At 42.6% G+C, this 15,078-nt stretch overlaps 1 long non-coding RNA gene across 3 annotated transcripts in view; it reads right to left on the bottom strand.

Annotated features, from left to right (window-relative positions):
* The window catches only part of LOC309367308, a 48,178-nt gene extending 33,311 nt beyond the window's left edge, over positions 1–14,867 (bottom strand). For all 3 annotated transcript variants that reach the window (XR_014167016.1, XR_014167017.1, XR_014167018.1), the window contains exons 1-2: positions 13,289–14,867; positions 5,095–5,224 (exon numbers count right to left, since the gene is read on the bottom strand). This is a non-coding gene — a long non-coding RNA (uncharacterized lncRNA). The remainder of the gene's footprint in view (positions 1–5,094; positions 5,225–13,288) is intronic.
* Between the last annotated feature and the right edge of the window lie 211 nt (positions 14,868–15,078).

Raw genomic sequence — 15,078 nt, 5'->3', positions numbered from 1 at the left:
AGAGGTGTGCAAACTGGCTGTAAATGCAATACTCGGAGTCAAAGGTGGATGTCATCAGTTAAAAACAGGTTTAGGAATGTGCAATTCCTTGCAGCAGAAATACTTGAGCCATATGTTGAAATCTGTTTCTGTAGCTTAAGAACACACATTACCTTCCTCCTCTCTAGAGTTGCATGTTGTCTATGCCTATTTCTTTTATTGATCGGAAGGCTCTCCCCATATATATGACCATAAGCAGCAATCAGTCGAAACAAACAAGACATGAAGTATTTTCAATTATTTTGTTGCCAGCATACATCAGTTTCTGTATTATTCACTCATTCCAAGGCAAAGGACAGAATAGGTTACTCCCAGGAACCAGTGATGGCTAATTTGAGCTCAAAAACTACAGCTCACATACAACAATTCATAAAATGTGATTTAGGTGCAAAGAAATGTCTCTGTGTTAGATAAGTGAATTGGAGGAAAGTTCTCTATTACTTTGGCTGCAATTCTACAAAAATTTACCTAGAAATATGCCCCACTGAACACAGTTGGACTTCTATAATGCTGTGCACACACAACATTTTATTCTGGTACCTTCATTATATAGCTTTCGGTGAATGCTAAAGATCTACCTCTTCACTCTGGCTTTTGACACTTGAGATGTATACTTTTAGGGCCCACCCTATTTATGTAGCTTTAACTTGCTTTATACTATTTTTAATATTGTGTACTATTGTACTGTATTTTAATATTAATGTTGTGTTTTAATTGTTATAGCCTGCCCTGGGAATTTAGGGTGAAGGCCATGTAATAAATTGTAGCAGCAGCAGTAGTAAAATCAATGAAGACATGGGCTAATGTGGACTCAGTACATAGTCCACACACAATCTAAACCTCTTGTTTTGCCCCTGAAAAGTTCTTCTTGGGAATCTGGTTTTGTTTAGAAATAAAAGCTCATTGCAGATGGATTCTGTTATTACCCTGCAGCTTGGCCGTTTCAAAACATATGTATGTGGTCCAGGCCATTGTGTGCAGGGTGAATCCACACTTGCCCAATGACATTGTAGGTGGACGTATACCAAGATTGTATTACGTGTATGCGCGTACACGTATGTTACATGTACATGCACGTACGTTATACGTGCAAGTCAAGGGGCAGGAGAAGACAGAACCACCCAGTGCCTTCCCACACTGTATTCCATACACACCCTGTATTTAGATAATCACACTACATGTGTGGCTCAGCATTGCGGGCAATGACTTCGCCTTCATACCTGTCCTTTCCCACTGCCTCTCCCAATGTCCACTGCTATACAAGGACTGGGGGCAGAACCTGCAACTGGACTAAAGGGCATATTGTCTCTTTGTGCCAGTGCTAAGCCCCTCTGGTGAGTTGCTGGCTCAGGTCTTATCCTACATACATCTGGACTTTGCACAGAAATGGCACTGACCTCCTGTACTTATTACATTCCGTGGCCTTTTGGCCCCACTATTGACAGTTTTTTCCTGTCCGCATTCTTCGACCTGGTGCCCTTTACCTGCTTTGGACTACAACTCCCATCAACCTCAGCCATTGCTCTCTCTCTAGCTCCCCAGCTGCAGATCCCCAGCTGAACAGAGAACTTCATGAACATGACAAAGCGGGGCTGCAGTCCGTGGATGTTTATACTATAATTAAACTCTCTTTAAGGTACCACAGGACTCTTTACTGGTGGTTTTTGTTGCTGCCTTGGGTGGAGGGCGGGGGCAGCTCCCGGGATGAGAGTGTCAACCTCCCAAAGCCAGCTGAAACTATGGTGTTTTGTAAAGCTGTGTCCGAAACTGCTCAGAGTTTTGCAAGCCTTCAAGAGGAAGGAGTTTCGATGTGGGAGGGGAAAAAACCCACCATCTTCTCCTAATGTAACCAGTTTCTTCAAAGTCCATCATGAGCATTAGCTACCACAAGCTCCTCAGCTCTGCCACATAACTAAACCCGGGGTGGGAGGGGGGAATCCAAGAAATTATCCAGCAAGCTTGTTAAGGTACGCCCTATAATAAATTCATAAAATGTGCCATAACAGTCATAAAGTCACCTTCATGTTGGTGGAGAGAGCCAAGATGAGATTTACACACCTGTTTACCCCACCCCTTGTATTCAGGATTAAGTGGGATGTAAGCTGTGTCTGGACCTTGCGCTGGCCTTCTCTGTTGGTGTGGACTTCACTCAGGGATAACAGTGTTTGCTCAGGTGCACTATCTTGGGTGTTCTCCTGAATTCTAACACAACAACCATTCTCTCTCCCGGCTAATAAAAGCCATTGACAAGGCCAGCAGCCTATGAGTTTTCTCTCATGTACTTCTTCTCCTTTCATAAACCCCTTTGAGTATACATGGGTGTCAACCTTTCTGTGGAAACACCTTAGTTGGAACACACTTGCATTTTCTTCATCAACTTTTTACTGAGACGTGTAAACCAATGACATGACATCAAAGTAGCAAAAAGCACATGCTGCAATCATTTAAGGACTACATATTCCTTTAAATGGTTCCCAGTTATGTCTATCATCCACTCCCTTTCCTCTTAGATTCTTAAATAACTGGTTGATTTGTCTGTTCTGTTTTAACCTCTCCTGTAGTATTAAGCTTCTTTTGTTTTCTTGCGTCTAGGCAATAAGCATCTTGGCTTCAGCAGAAAGGCTATGTATCAGACACATCGGTTATCTGGAGACAAAATATGCTAAGGTATATGCTACACAATACACAAATACACCAATTAGAGAGGAGTAAAGTAAAACCTAAGTTGCCCCCCCAATCAAAAAGATGTAGGCATATCCTATACCCCCCAGTACCATCTTCTGAATCACATTGTTCCCATCCATGGCATGCACAGCCTGAACAACTGGATGGGGGAGAGATCACTGGTTAGGAGATCCCCCTAAAAAAAAACCTGGACCCCCCCCTCAACCCTGAAGGATCTGGTCTGCAAATTAGGAATCTTGAGCTCAAGGTTGCAGTTGTGACCAGCAGCACTTTTGCTCAGCCTCAGCTTCTACACTGGCCTTCCCCTTTTCTTGGAGAAAACCAGTCTGGCCAATGTCATACATGACTTGATTACACCCGGATTAGATTACTACAATGCACTCAATACAGAGTAGCCTTTGAAAAGCATTTAGAAAATCCAATTGGTTCAGAATGTGGAAGCAAGAGTTGTAACAGAAGCCCCTTTTTCAGGTCACAAAACACCAATATGTACCACTTTATTTGCTCCTGTTTTCCCGGGCAAATGGAAGTTCTCGTTCTTACCTTTGAAGCTCTAAACACATGTGAGGCCGGGAGAATATCAGAAGGACCAGCTCCTCTCCTATTAACCTAACACATATGATATCTTGATCCAACATTGTCTGAAACAGATTGTGCTGTGTATACTGTATAAAACTCTTTGACAGGACACCCAGGGTGTGGAGTTTGTGGTCTTTAGAGTAAAACTTAGTTCCATACTTGCTTTGGTTTAGTTGCCAGTCCAGGATGCTAGTATTTAAGCAACCACCTGACCTGAGCAGTGGTTGAAAATTCTTGCTCTTTTTTATTTGTTTTACGGCCTCTGCTGTTTTGTTTATTGTTTATTGCTGTTATTGGCAAGTGGTCATTTTAAGAATATTTGTATTCTATTTTCCTAGTTTTCTGTTTATCATGAGTCACCTTCATTGCCCCTCGTGGACATAAGGTAGGACAGAAATATTCCAATAAAAAAGAATCCCCCTTCTTTTTTCTTGATTGTCTAGGACAGGGGTAGGCAACCTAAGGCCTGTGGGCTGGATGCAGCCCAATTGCCTTCTAAATCCGGCCCACGGACCGTCTGGGAATCAGCGTGTTTTTACATGAGCAGAATTTGTCCTTTTATTTAAAATGCATCTCTGGGTTATTTGTGGGGCCTGCCTGGTGTTTTCACATGAGTAGAATGTGTGCTTTTATTTAAAATGCATCTCTGGGTTATTTGTTGGGCATAGGAATTAATTCATATTCCCCCCCAAATATAGTCCAAACCACCACATGGTCTGAGGGACAGTTGATCAGCCCACGGCTGAAAAAGGTTGCTGACCCCTGGTCTAAGGGGCTTCCGATGCAAATAACTTTTTACATGGCAAAAATGTGCTGGAGGATATTTCAAGAAAGAAGGAGGGAAGCAACCTGTATTGAGAATGGAAAATGAATGCAGCAACAATGCTTCTCTGTTATTGTTTTGTTGGGGGGAAAAGCATCTTGGGGGCTGAGAGGTGATGCTTTTGATGAGACAAAGAGACAGCTTGGGCATGGTTGGCTCAACAGCACTTCAGAAGGAAAATCAAAGGAGTGCTGTCAATAACGGTAAGAACAACCAGAGAGACCGAAGGAGCAAAATTTGGATTTGTCCTCCCTCAACTTCTCAAGATGATCATACCTTCATTAAAGAGTTCCTTTCTGTCAAAGGGCATATCCTCTATGGTCCACCACCATGCTGTGAAACAGAAGTACCAAAAGTGGAGATCATGCTTTAAGGAAGAATAGCACATAGCTGAATGTACCGTAAGGTTTTGTGTCACCACGCTTCATACAGAGACCTGGTCCAAGTGTTTTTTCCAATATATTTTCAGAAGAGTATAAGGATTATTAAAAAAAAAGGCATTGAGTTATGGTAGTTTGCTACTTTTATAGAAACTGCTGTCCAGTAATAAGCCTTCTGGCCCATAATGTCATGTTTGCAGGCTTTGTTGTAAAAAGGAGTGGAGCACTGGCTAGATTTCCCTTAATCTGTGTAGCATTAATTGTTAGAGGAAGCAGGAGCACAGCTTCCAATTCCAGAAGGCTTGTGTCATTTGACAACTCGGCCTTTTCCCAAGCATGAGAGGCGCAATGGCTGAAGGTCCCCATCCTCATTTATTTCTAAAAGGACTAACAGGTGAAATTTGTGAACTTCATTCCTACAACAGGAGATTTAAAAACAAACAGCACTTGCTGTTGCACCTGTTGGAAAGTTGACACAGAATGGAGCGGGGGGAAGAGTCCAAAGGACAATGATTTTATGAAGGAATAAGTGGCTCTCACAGGACATTTATTGGGAAAGGTCCCTTCCAGCTGGCTATGTCTCCTCACCTTACATGTGGGATGTTGTTGTGTACAGGAGAGATAGGAGAGGTCATTGGTCCTAATCTTCCAGAAATTTGTAGAAGATTTTACCTGTGGTCTGCACAGCCACATTCCCATATATGGAATTGAACAGAACCTACAAAGAAGAACATCTGGATGTTAGAACAGCTTATGGTCTCAGCTGGTCTACTTTCAACTACGAAAACGAAATTTTCTTTCTTACATTTATTCACCACCACGTCTTACATAAATGCCCACAAGCGGTGACTGGAATGTAGAGAGGATCCTGTAACAGAGGAAGTGCATGGCTTGTGAGGAAAGGAGAAATCTTCCCCTTTTGTTTTTATCAGAAGGCTTCCTCTTTCTCTTCAACTCCTCTCCAGAACTCACTGTACCATGCACAGGTCATGCAATCCTATCTGTGACTAATAGAGGAGACTTTTGCCAAATATTTTATTTTGAACTTTTGACAGTGTGAAGATAAAATATTGTAGGTTTTAATCCAGCAATGTATCCTCTGGAAGGTTGGTGGGGATGAAGATGATATTTCATATATTTGGGGCCTTGAGATATTTATGGCTTAAAACACCAATATGAACTCCTTGAATCAGCCCCAGGAACAAAATCGCAACAAGTGCAGCTGTTTTAAAATGGAGGGGGGTTATGTGAGTTCTAAATGATTGAAGTTACCAAATCACCTTCAAAGCTAGTACTAGTATTCACATGCTGACTGTGTATAACTGAACTACACTTTTCAGAAAAAGGCTTTTTGAAGCATATTTTTCTGACTAAAAATTGCAGCTTCACTTTAAAATAAGGTCTCAGCTAGATGAACGGCTAATTACACTTCACAATTAGTAATATTTCACTTTCTCGATGAACTCATCAGAAAGTGCTGCAAGGTACTATGGCTGTTCCGCGACAATGTCAATAGGAACGCATTCAATTTTCTCACACACATACACACGGACGTTGTGAGAAACAATTAACACTTCATTAATATGATATAAAATGCTAATTTACCTTGCATCCCATGAGACCCAAAATACCCTTTTACCCGTATGGGCAAATAATTGTTATCGTGGTGCAGAGTGTTTGAACCAGGTTCACAGTGCGTTGGGAGAAATCATTGTATACGTTCTTTGTACAATAGCAATTAGTTAATGAGAAAGAAGAGTGGCACATCTTTAACCCTGTGACAGATGAAAGCACCCTGTTATTCCACTTGGCTAAGGTACTCTGTGCCACAGCAGGCCCAAGATAAGTATGTATATTGGTGAATGGCTTCTAATCTCATTTTTAAGAGTAGATTGAAATGAAGAGCTATAAGCACTGCCACGGTAGTTGTTACAGACAAGAATTGCCCACCGTAAACTGCACAGCACAGACATTCACTGGCGGTTCCCAGTGATCAAAGTATTTGACTTAAATAATTGATTTATTTACACTAGTAAAAAAGATATTATCATACCACTGAGGAATTAAAGACACTCACGCACGCTTTGCGCTTCGCAATGCCCTGCGGGTGTGATTAGGATATCGCACATCAAAGCGGATTCGCTCTGAAGGATTTCATACAATAAATTAATAAAAATAATTGAGTTAAATAATTCCTCTGATTGCCGGGATGCCTTCTGCAAGATCTGGCACAAGATGCTCTGTGCAGAGTTAACAGCTGCACAGCAGTCAGATATAGACCCATCTAGGAAAATTTAGAACCCCGCTCAGTTTGGGGCTCTGGCATTCCAAATTACTCTGCTGAAATACACACACACTTTGCAATATACACAGCACCACAAGCGAAAATTAGCAGCTGTTTGACAGGTTCCCTCACCCCTTCTTAGGGTGTAGTAAAATGTACCCATGTCCAAACACAGCAATGTTTCTCTTCTCCCACCTCTGTTCTGCATGCTGCCGGCAGGATCAGAGAAAGGCCTCATCATGATGAAGGAGACATTAATAACTAGATATTATGAAAGGGAAGGAAGCTATTTTTACCGGTGTGCTCGAGTGTATTGAAACATGCTGTTCCTCGCATAAGGAGTTCCCTTTCATTCCTTTGTAAAGAAAGATGTCTTTGTACGGTATCTTGTGTGTGTGTTACAAGACAACAATACCTAGGCCCCAACTGCACTATAATGCAGTAGCATGCTGCTTTACACAGCCATGGCTTCCCCCCCCCCAACAATTCTGGGAACTGTGGCTTGTTAACGGTGCTGAGAGTTGTTAAAAACACTCCTATTGCCCTCAGAGAGGGGTGATCATTAAACCATCCTGGACTTGTAGCTCTGTGATGAGAATAGGGGGGTCTCCTAACAGCTCCCAGCAGACTTAACAGCAGTGCCATTTTTCTAGAAAAAGGGGTGCTGGAATTCACCTTGTTCTCTTATAAAATGGCAATGGTGCCCACTTGAGAGGTGCCGGAACTGAGTTCCAATGAGTTCCAGCTAAAAAAGCCCAGCTTAACAGCAGTGGTTCGCAGGACTCTTTGGGTGAAGTAATGGCGGTTTAAAGTGGTGCGGTAATGCTTTAAATGTATAGTGCAGATGGGGTCCTAGTGTGGGGTTACTGGGCAGAGAGTAACCCAGTAGAAGGCTTGAAATCAAGATCCTGTCCAGCCATGACAGTCACTGGATGACCTGGGTCAAGCATTATCTCTCAGCCTAATCTGCCCCACGGACTCACAAGGATGGGCAAAAGTGGGGAAAGCCAATGGATATTGATCTGCACCCAGGTCTTCAAAATCCAGTAGATAGATAGTCCTGGCACACTGTATGGAGAGAAACACCAAGGGAAAGACCAATGGCCCATGCTCAATGAATCCAGCTCCTTGTCATTCTGCCTAGGCTGGCGAAGCCAAAGTAATGAAATCGCAACCAGTGGCATAGCGTGGGGGGTGCAGGGGGGCCGGCAACACCAGGCGCAACATCTGGGGGTTAGGGTTAGGGGGCGCAAATCCACGGGTTAGGGGGCGCAAATCCACGGGTTAGGGGGTGCAAATTACTTGCCTTGCCCCGGGTGCTGACAACACACGCTACGCCACTGATTGCAACAGTTCTGGTTGCAGAGTAACGACAGCCCAAAATGCTCCACATGTGAATTGGGCTTTATTCTACTTTGCATTATTTCAGGGAACGTCATATTTCAAGTGACAGCTGTTGTTGCTTTTTTGTTCTCTATGCTTATGTGGACCTACGGAAGTGAAAGTAGTTCTCATCAGCAGTTTGGTGCCTGTGATAGGAGCAAATCAATCTATTTCTAGTCCACGCTATTTTCACATGTGCTCCGTCCTAAGCCCATCCCATTTCTGCATTAATCCGCACCGGTTATTATTTTTAAGTTCAGGCTGAAATTCACAAAGATCAAATTCCTGAAGCCTCCCTACTCGGGAACAAGATTGGAGCAGAACTAGCGAATTGTCCTCCCCACCCCCACTCCAATACCATTAACTATCAGACCTTTGGAAGTCATTAAATGATTCACTCGCCCAACATTATTGACCTATTGAAATGCTTTTCATGGAGTTGAGCATTGTTTTCTTTGGATGGTGGCCACTTGCTGGGATAACACAGAGATATGGTTCCCATTCCTTCTTAATGGGAGATGTTAGGAACTGAACCTGGCTCCTGTATTTATGTGGAACTATGTAGAAGGATGAGGACAACAGTCAGAGACAGAAATTTAGTCACCACCAAGGGAATAAAAAGGTAAAGGTAAAGGGACCCCTGACCATTAGGTCCAGTCGTGACCGATTCTGGGGTTGCGGTGCTCATCTCGCTTTATTGGCCGAGGGAGCCGGCGTTCAGCTTCCGGTTCATGTGGCCAGCATGACTAAGCCACTTCTGGCGAACCAGAGCAGCACACGGAGACGCTGTTTACCTTCCCGCCGGAGCGGTACCTATTTATCTACTTGCACTTTGACGTGCTTTCGAACTGCTAGGTTGGCAGGAGCAGGGACCGAGCAACGGGAGCTCACCTCATTGCGGGGATTCGAACCGCCGACCTTCTGATTGGCAAATCCTAGGCTCTGTGGTTTAACCCACAGCGCCACCCAGAAATGACTCCGCAACAGTGCAACAACAGTGCAACAACAGAACAGCAGGGAAAAGCATGAATGCAAGTTTGTTTAAATAAAGTTCTTCATATTATATTACTCCTGCTTGATAACAAACACCACTTGTTATAGGCGAGGATATTAATAGGCAAGATGTTAAATTGTTTTTTATATGCAACAACAGCAGCAAGAGTATTGTTAGCCCAGAAATGGAAACAAGAAGAAATCCTGACGAAAGAAGAATGGCAGATAAAATTAATGGACTACGCAGAATTAGATAAAATGACAGGAAGGATTCGAAACTTGCGGGACCAGAGATTCACAGAAGATTGGAGGAAATATACAAACTATTTGAAGAGCAATTGTAATCAACAAATTACTTTAATAGGACTACAAGAAGTTTTGTAAGGAGAAATATATGAAATATTGCACAGTAAAGAAAGAATAGAATATTAGTTATGAGATCTGAATGTAATAGTGAATGTAATAAATGTATATTAAGTGAATAGATTGGAAAATTTTCAGATGTGATTGATGGAAGTAAAAAAAATGGTATAAGATATGAAAATATGTTTAATTATTGTTGAAAATTATATGTTGAAAACTAATATAGATAGATAGATAGATAGATAGATAGATAGATAGATAGATAGATAGATAGATAGATAGATGATAGATAGATAGATAACAAACACCACTTGAAATAGCATCTGCTCTTCAGAACTCCTCCGCAACCCATCCCATGTCACCATCCCATGTCAGACAGGCTCCATCTCTATCACCTGTTCAGCACCCATGGAAAGATTTCTCCTTTTTCAACAAGCCTTTTAAGTAGAAATCTTTATCCCCACCTGTGTCTCTATTGGATTTGGAATAGGTTTTGCATATGAAATGGCTTTTAATTTTCCACCCATGTGGAATTGTTGAAATTGTTTTTACATATGGGATTTTTAAAGAATTGTTCTTTTTGTTGATATTTTCACTGTGAAATAGCTGCAAGGTATTTTGTGAGGTGTGATCCATAAATGTGATCAAATGCATAAATAAATACTTGTGTGACTCAGTTTATGTTTCGAACAACTAACCTGGGCTCAGGCCATACAAATATACCCATTTCTGAAGCTCATGCTTGAGAAACATCATGAGATGCTGGTGTGTTTTTCAGTTGCTTGGGTGGCAAGGGTTAATTAAAACAACAGAATTTTTTTTTAACTCAACAACGATAAAATCGGCTCAAAACCTGTAGAAGCAAATTAAACATTAAAAAAAGCTTCAAATATTAAAAGTGAGCTGTGTGGGCTGACAGCTGTTCCCATGACAAGGGTCTTTAAAAATCTCTTTCAAAGGTTTCTGAAACAAATCTCTGTGGCAGTGTGGGAGCAAAGAGCTCTATTAAAGCTTTCCCAAGTGGAGGGAGAGGAAAAGCTGAGAGCCAGCTAGGTAAATAAAGGAGGACTCCTATGAAATCAAAATGATGCCTATCACAAATCTGAGAACCTTCGTGTTTACAAGGACTCACTGTTAAAGGGGAAAGGGATTTTACTCAGAAATGTCGGAAATGTTTAATTAGGCCCAGTTCAAGTGGTAACAGTGACCAGCCACTTTTTGGCTCCACAATCCTGTGGAGCTGTCTTTTCTGAGAACTCACACCGCCACATGGAGCCATAGAAATCCCCTTCAGAATCCCGTGTTGAATTCATGGAAGGAGGAACAGGATCACAGCTGTAGTTCACACACACCCTAACCTCTGGGCATTGAGCCAGACCTCCGTTCAGACCTAAACACAGAGTGCTGTGCACATGGGCCCTGTGCAGAATTTACACAAAGGTTGGGGTGGGCCGGCCATTGTTGCCCCACCTTGCTTCCCATTCATCCAATGTACCCTGTTCTTTTGTGATGTAGGCAAATTGCTCAACAGGTTGCTTCAGTCCCAAACCTGCAATCATACAAATCATATTGGAAATGGAGACCACACTCACAAAGGCACAAAGGTAGCACAAAATTGTTTCGGACCAAGTACTGTGGCCCTATAATCTCTCAGTAACTTGAGCGGGAGTGCCAGTCTTTAAATTTTTAACAGATCCTTTATCAGTTAACTATAGGGATGAATGAATCTGTTAGCTTTGAGGGGGGGTTCCATATTAAATCCAGTTTGCATATGAGCTTGTGATTTTAAAAAAAAACACCTCACAAAAATTCATCAGCATATCAGTACACATTTCTCTTAATATACACATTTTGCAATAAATTTTCCCCAATATTTTTGTAATGCTATTTTCCTAATTTTTGTGCACATTTTGTCCAAACAGGTGCATTTTTGTACACACATTTCAGTCGGCAAACTGTATCACGAAATTTGGGAAAGTGTGAATTTTGAAAGATTCGCTTTGTGTGTTGTGCATTGTTGTGCCGAAGAGCAAATTAAAATGCAAACCAAATCAAAAGCCTCCCCATCTCTAATGAGGAGGGCCATTTTGTATACACAGTGAGAAAATATGTTCATTATATCGTGCCTTACTTGGGATGAGAAAGGAAGACTGTAAGAAGCATTCATAACACTTTTAAATAAGGAGGAATCATCAAGCTTTGCACTTAATTCTGTTTCGACTGAGAAACTCTAAGCATTTTGCACTTATTACAATAATACTTACAACAGTTTTTTAACACCAGTAGTTTCCACCCCCATTATAATTCTCTGCTATATTGCCAAATTGCACGCTAATATCTGAGGGGGGAAGTTCTCGTGCTGCAAGACACCTAATTTTCACATGAAGAACCGTTAGCATGAGGTGGCTGAAAAAACAAAGGACTCATTTTCAAACATTTTCCCTGGCTTTGTACTTTTCCTCTCTTCCTTGCCCCCAAATTAGGATACGGCTCCCACACACAAGCCGCTCAACATGTAAAAAATGAGGCAGTAAAAAGTCCCCGCATGTGAGAACATAACTACCTCAAAAATAAATGTGTGAATTGGTTGCAAGCCCTCACTGGCTCACAGAATTTGCTAAATCCTTGATGTTTATGCAGGATATCAACACTGTCTTTGACAGCCACTTTGTTGAATACCTGACTGAACTGTATAATAATAGTAGCTAAATTCTAACTACTAAAAGAATCAAAATACCCCCAAGCCAACCAGCCAACCATCTTGTTCATGTGTGCAATGGTGTTTGGGCTAACATTATTTGCTCCACGTCTGCCCCTTCTGCCTTATTCTGTCTTCATGCAGTGGCGTAGCATGGGTTGTCAGCACCCGGGGCAAGGCAAGTAATTTGCACCCCCTAACCCATGGATTTGCACCCCCTAACCCTAACCCCCAGATGTTGCGCCCGGTGCGGCCAGGCCCCCCAGCACCCCCCACGCTACGCCACTGTCTTCATGGGAGGGTAGAAGGTAATTAATGCCATCTTGAAGAAGAACGTGGTCCCAGTCACATTGAGGGAAGTGTTCATGATGAAGAAGAAACTCTTTCTGGCCCTGAACAGTCAGTGACAAATATCCTTTTGAGGAGCATGGTACTTGAGCAGAAGATGCCTGTCTGCTCAATTCCAGGATGAAACAGATTGCTTAGACAAGTGAGAGGGAACATGTGTCCCTCCAGATGTTGTTAGACTCCAATATTCAGCTGTCCCTGCCAGCAAGACCAATGATCCCCAGGCCACAGGTACCTCATTACTGACCCAGGCCACTACCAATGTTGAATCAGATGTGGATTGGGGACTGAAGCAACTTTGATTGCCCTGTTGGACAGTTATTGCTCAAGTAAGAGTGTAGCTGTTGATTTTCTGGACCTCTCATGGATTTTCAATACTATCAACCCTAGCATCCTGCTGGATTGGGGACCATTCCGTGGAGGTGCACATTGGCGGATTAAGGGTAGACAAATGGTGGGCTTTCCCCCTTCTCCTCTCTCTCCATGCCACCCCAGTTGGTTCAGGGAGGGGTTCAGAACAACCCTCAGGACAGTGAATAGGGAAGGAGAGGGTGGGGATCGGTCTATCTGTCAAGCCAAAATGCTTGCCCTTATGGAACAAGCACACGATGTTGAATTCCTCCCTGTATATTTAAACTTCAGAATCCACTGCCACAAGGTGTGTTGATGGCCCCCAATTTAGGTAGCTTTAAAAGGCAACTGGGTGAACTCACCATAAGAGCTATATGCTACGTGTAGGATCAGAAGGAGCAACATGCTTCTCTGAATACCAGTTGCCACAGGGGGCTATTGTCTTTATATCCTTCCTATGGGTTTCCTCGAGAAGCAGCTGATTGGCCGCCATGGGACAGAGGAGGTTGATCTTGATGGACTTGTCGGACTGCTCCCATAGGGCTCCTCGTGTTCTCATGATAACCAAACGCAAGCAAGGGAGAGAGAAAGTGAGATTATTTTTTATCAAACAAGAACACACACACCACAATCCACAGAACATTAAGCAATAATTGGCTTCCATTTTGGATCATGCCCATTTTTTAAAAAAAAATTGCACTCGACTTGGCAACCAAAAATGGTGAAACTTGAAATCGGGTAGAGTGGGGCAGGGAGAGGCCTTAGTTTTAATTCCTAAACAACACTTCAGTGCCAGTTGTGAAGTTGGACAAAGTTTTGCCATCATGTTGTTTGCGCTTATCAGAAGCCCTCAGGCAAATGGGGTAACTGGAAGTAGGTAGGCTCCAAATTATTATTATTCATTCTTTATCGTGCCTGGATAGGTACACTCCATTAACTGGGGAGGGAGGGGGGACACAGAAATGGTGCTGGGAGTTTAGTTCTCCATTTCCTCCCCCTCCTGAAGGACAAAAGTCAAGTGAAAATGATAAAGGTGGTAACATTCCCATTTCAAAGAGGTGTGATCCCATTTATTCTGGCATGTGCCCCCCAGCCTCCCACTATCATGCATACAATTAAGTTCAAATCTCTAAAATCTTACCTGTAATTGGAGCCAGCTGCAACCTTCTGACACGTGCTAATTGCCAGTAATGATTTAAGTGCAGTAAATCCACATGCTGCAATTGTTTTAAATAAGGGAATCTCTTGCAGCTTTTTTTTTTCCGTGAGAAGGGAGGGGCAGGGGGAGAGAGATGAGGACCTGCTAATCTTTGCTTCTGACTTATCAGATCCTCCAGTCACATGTTTGCCATCATTTTCATGACCTGATAATGTGTTTATTAGGGCCATAATGTGCAGGTGGAAGTATAAAGGTCTCAGTAGCCTATGAAACCCGCCTATAATGTATTTACTGTGGGAAACCTTCAAGTCACTCTCGGGCTTGCCTGTTCTCAAAAACAAGGGCAGCCAAACTAAGCGCCTTTCAAGTTAAAAGTTCTTTTGATGTTAGTGACCTGCTCCATATGCGGAGCAAAAACAAAGGGTTTGCTTTAGGGTTGCCAACTCTTTTGCCAGACCCTGCTGTTCTTTCAACAGCAGCTTCATCTAAAGGAATTAGCAGGCGATAAAAAGTTATACCATGCCATGGAAAACACATCCGCTACAACATGCCAAGATGCTTGTCAAGGCACAGGAGTAGACCGGGTCATCTTTTTTTCCCCTGGTCAGTTGACAGTCATTTTCTCCTTCCCAGTCTCAGGCAATGCCTTCAGCCACAATGATAAGTGTTTAGTCTGGCGTCACTGCAATTTTGGAAAATCCCTTTAAAAACAAACAAACAGCCATTTAGTGGGTGGGTACAGTTCAAGGGAAACCCTGCCAAAAAAATCAAGGAAGAGGGTTACAGTGGTACCTCGGGTTACATACGCTTCAGGTTACATACGCTTCAGGTTACAGACTCCGCTAACCCAGAAATATTACCTCAGGTTAAGAATTTTGATTCAGGCTGAGAACTGAAATCGTGCTCTGGCGGCGCCCCATTAGCTAAAGTGGTGCTTCAGGTTAAGAACAATTTCAGGTTAAGAACGGACCTCTGGTACCGCTATTACTTATC

The sequence above is a fragment of the Podarcis melisellensis genome (genome assembly GCF_964234715.1).
Source record: "Podarcis melisellensis genome assembly, chromosome: 3".
NCBI lineage: Eukaryota > Metazoa > Chordata > Lepidosauria > Squamata > Lacertidae > Podarcis > Podarcis melisellensis.
This window is presented reverse-complemented; position numbering and strand designations above follow the sequence as displayed.